This window comes from Morus notabilis, unplaced genomic scaffold, assembly GCF_000414095.1.
Source record: "Morus notabilis unplaced genomic scaffold, ASM41409v2 Scaffold406, whole genome shotgun sequence".
NCBI lineage: Eukaryota > Viridiplantae > Streptophyta > Magnoliopsida > Rosales > Moraceae > Morus > Morus notabilis.
This window is the reverse complement of record NW_010364333.1, coordinates 571963-576809: the sequence shown is the minus strand read 5'-3', so window position 1 is coordinate 576809 and position 4847 is coordinate 571963.

Below are 4847 nucleotides of genomic sequence, written 5' to 3'. Positions count from 1 at the left end.
AGAGAGAGAGAGAGAGAGAGAGAGAGAGAGAGAGAGAGAGAGAGAGAGAGAGAGAGAGAGAGAGAGAGAGAGAGAGAGAGAGAGAGAGAGAGAGAGAGAGAGAGAGAGGATAGTAATGAACTGATTGCCATTGCTCAGAGAGAGAGAGAGAGAGAGAGAGAGAGAGAGAGAGAGAGAGAGAGAGAGAGAGAGAGAGAGATTACACGATCTGCGGTTGATCTTACTCTTGTAATAGTATAACTAATACGAGGACCAGAACCTTAATTTATTGATTTCAATTCATGCATATGGAAGCTTTGACAAGGTGGTAGTTTATTTGTCACAATGCTATCTATAGCCTATAAGAACTTGTTGTACATGTCAAACAAAAGAAAGTTTAAAAGTGGCCGAATGGTTTGCGTTATTTATACAATAAACTTTTCAAATCTTTTTTTTTTTTTTTGAAACGAAACTTTTCAAATCTGGTAGCTTTTATATTCTAAAAATATGATGGTTTTTTTAATGAAAAGAATCCGTGGAGTGTGAGGTTTCGAAACAAATTTGCTGAAAATCTAATTGTTGCCTACGAATATATATATATATATATATATATATATTATCCAACTAAAGAATTCTCTTTTCATTTATCTTTTAGAATATTTTTTTTTCCAACTTGATCGTAGTAGTCACAATGAGATAAAAACTAAAAAATAAAATGCTTGTTTGGTAATGTTTTCAAAATTATTTTGTTTTCAGTACAAAAGTAAAAATGAGGTTGTTTTGAGAATCATTCTTGTATCGATTCTGAAATTGTGTTTAGTTGATTTTTTAAGAGATTATTTTAAGTATGATAAAAAAGTGAAATCGTGTTTGGTTATAATCATTAATTAATATATTATAACATTGTTGATAAAGTACTAGAAAATGAAAACAGAAAAGGAAAAATAACTTTCAACCGTTTTCTAATTCATTCACAAAAACCATTCTCATTGTTTTTTATTTTTGTTTTCATTTTCAAAATATTTACTAAACAAACACGGTTTGTAAATAGTTTTCATTTTTGTGTCTCAAAAGACGTGCAGAAATGGATTTGTTATTAGTGAGGGCTTAATTCTTTCTTCAAATAAATTAAGTTTTTTTTTAATCTTTCTTTTGGATAACTTAATAAAATATATGTAGAGTTGGGAGGGCTCAAAGCGTTTCACTTCAATTTCTATGGGGGCTAATTGAAATGTATATAGATTCTTTTTTGATAAAAAAAAATGTGTTTAGTTTTGAGAGGGAATAAAATGGTTTTTCTCAAATTTTATGGGGGGTTACTTTGTTGATTTAGCAAGAAAACATACTACCTTTTAAAATGATAGAAAATGTGAGTAGGGTCTTCAGCCCTCTGTCAATAGTACCTAGCTCCTTCCATGAGGGTTGGCAATTACTCTCAACCCCCTAAAGATATGTAAGCGAATTCTCTTCGAATTGGTACCTAAACCCTAGCTAGCCTCAAAGAGTTTTTTCTTGTCGAAACCTCATTTGACTTTGTGAATATCAAAATGAAGAATCAAACAAAGTAAAAGTTGGTGGAAGGACGATTTTGGAGCTGAGCAGTAAGATTTCGGTACCAAACCCATCCTCAAAAATTTTGGATTACAATATATGTTGCATTTATATGTTGCACTTACAAAATTTACAAAGTAATTTTGTATTTATAGTAAGATTTACAAAATTTTGAATTATGTTGCATTTATAGTAAGATTTACAAAATTTTGAATCAAACAAAGTAAATATATGTTGCATTTATTATTTTTTAAAATTTATTTTTAATTGTGTATTTATAAGTAAAATAAGGGTATGATAGTAAATTAATATTAATATTAGGAATGAGAGTCTCAATCCCAAGGGGGGCATGGGAGTGCCAATCCCATTCCTCAATCTTAAATTTGAGTGGGGCCCACTAATCTCACTTCCATTCTAAGAAAAAAAGAGCAAGTAAACATGGATTGATTCCAATTCTTCAATCCTGATAAGTAAACATGCCATAAGAAAGATATTTATATAGGTTTTAGTCTCCACTCTTAAGTAAAATCTGTCCTACCACTGAAAGAAGCCATATGGTCGTTATTGATCATTGGGGTCTTGTACTAGTCGGCTATGCCGACTGGGCTCGTTCACTTTGCGGATTCGAGTTTTCAATTTGAGCTGAGATGTTTAGAGAGTTTTTCACTGTAGCAGAAAAAGTTAGATGTGACATTTTCTGAGAGCTTTTTACTGTAGAAACTTAAAACTGAAAACTCGAATCGGTAAAATGAATGAGGCCTAATCGGACAACAATAATTTTAGATAAAATGGTACATCAGAAATCAGAATGTTTACTAAGTGGTTATTTATATTTTTATCGTTTCTTTCTCTTAATTTTCACATTTTTTTATTTTCATGAAACAGATTTCATCCATAGACACGCATTAAAATATAAAAAAATCAGGTAAATTGCTTTTTTTTTACAACCTTTTGAAATAAATGGCCGAGCTTTTTTATTTTTTAATCAAATAGCCAAACTTTTTTTATTTTAGCAAAATATTTGTTTTTTTCAGTAGTCGATCAATGATTGACTGATTTATTATTATTTACCAATGATTTATCATTAATAAACATGTAATTTGTTGATTGAAATTGATTATTATTAATTAATTTCAGTTAATTATTAACTAATATTGATCAATACTGAAAAATCATGGAGTTAATTATTGATAAATTTAAGTCAATCAGTAATTGACCGCTAAGTCAATTAGTGATTGGCTACTAAATTTATAAAATAAACAACCATTTTACTAATTTTACAAAATATCAGTAATTTTGTTTAACAAAAATTCTTAAAAAAGGGCCATATATATATTTTAAAAATTAAATATACAAACTGTGATTAACCAACTAGGTCTAAGTGTACATCAATAAAGAAGAGTTTTCTTTCCTCATAGAAAAAGAAGAAGATTATTTATTTCATCTCGTCTCGTATCTCTTTTGTCTTATAATATTTCACTCCATCGGACATAGATTTAATGTCGCACAATCTTTTGATCGGGCAAGAATTATAAAGTTTAGAACCTTCAACCCATCTTAAAACTTGTTCTGGGAAGGGGAGAAAAAAAATTCCTAACCATGATACACCACTTCATTACTGGCAAAAAGAGAGTTTAGTTAATACAAGTTAATTTTAAGGGAAAAATTATTTTAATACTCTCTATTATAACAAGACATCTCAGTCGTAGTATACCTTTAATAATATTAAAGTGGTACTTTCACATTTAACGAAACATTTTTTAGATAAATTTTTAACACGTATAATGTCTAACTGCACTTTTCATAATTAAATAGAAACTAACAACTTTAAAATATCTTCTAAAATTTTTTTAACTTATTCTAATTTTTTATTTTTAAATGTTTAAATTATTTTCAGATTTTTTTTAAAAAATTATTAGTTTGTTGTTAATTAGTGAGAATGGTAAAATGAACATTTTAGATCTTAGAAATTAGTCTCAAGGTATCAAAAAATATTTTTTAAAGGAGAAGGTACAAGTTTAATATTATTAAAAACACAACATACATACGAGATATTTTGCTATAATAAAGAGTACTAAAATGATTTTATCCCTAGATTTAATAGAAAAAATCCAAAAAGTATTCCTTCAATTTTGTCTAAATACAACTTTTATCCTTAAGTTTTATAAAATTCAAAAAGTATCCCTTGTGTTTTTCAACCTATACAAAAAGTATCCCCTATTTTAACTTTTGAAGTTTAGTTTTTTTAAATGGCCTAAGTTGCCCTTAGATATCCCCTATATTGTCCAAATTTATGTTGGGCTATACCAACTTCTAAACACCCTTCTAGATTTTTTTTTTTTTGAAGTAAACCTCTTAGAAAATTTACAACATCAATTCGAACAAGTTTTTTCTTTTTTGCCTTTTTTTTTTTTTCATTTTAGTAAGAAAGATAAATCTTTTTTGAAAAAAGATATAATTCTGTTTTTTTTTTAAAATTAATTATCCAAACATGACGAATTGATTTACCAATATAAGGTGAAAGTGTATTTTGTATTGTGTAATAAACCAAAATACCAGAATTACCCAGTACTACTACGTGACAAAAAGTTTACATATATTTTTTTTAAAGATTTCACTTCCTTATTAAAATCGAAAAAAAAAACTTGTTCAAATTTGTGTTATAAATTTTCTAAGAGAGCCATTTCAAAGAATAAGAAGAAGAAAAAAAAATCTAAGAGGGGAATTTAGAAGCTAGTATAACCTAGCACAAATTTAAATAGTATATAAGATATTTAAAAACAAAATGATCATTTTAAAAGAACTAAACCAAAAAAATTAAAAAATGATACATTTTGTCTTTTTTTTTTTTTTTTAAAAACACAAGGAATAGTTTTTAAATTTTAAAAAACTTAAAGCTAAATTTTGTATTTAGACAAAACTGAAGATATATTTTTTGAATTTTCTTGTTTTAATAATATTTGAGCCCTTTGCCGGTTTATTTTTTATTACCATCAATTAGTGCTGGAACTTCAGACGGGCTGCCCGTGACCGCCCGAAAAGCTCGAGGTTTTGCCCGAGTCCGAGCCTGAGCCGCTCGAGAATTCCGGGCCGCCTGTCCGAGCCCGAATTTCACCTTGAACGGGCCGCGGGCTTGTATTAGGCGGTCCGAACCCGCCCGAATTGCCCGAATTATTTAAACTTTTTTTTAATATTAAGTTATATATATATATATATTAGTATTGCAATTTATATTTATATATATATATTACAATTTGAAATGAACACATGAACTATATAAAAAAATTATTTCTTTATTAATTTTTAAATTTGTAATT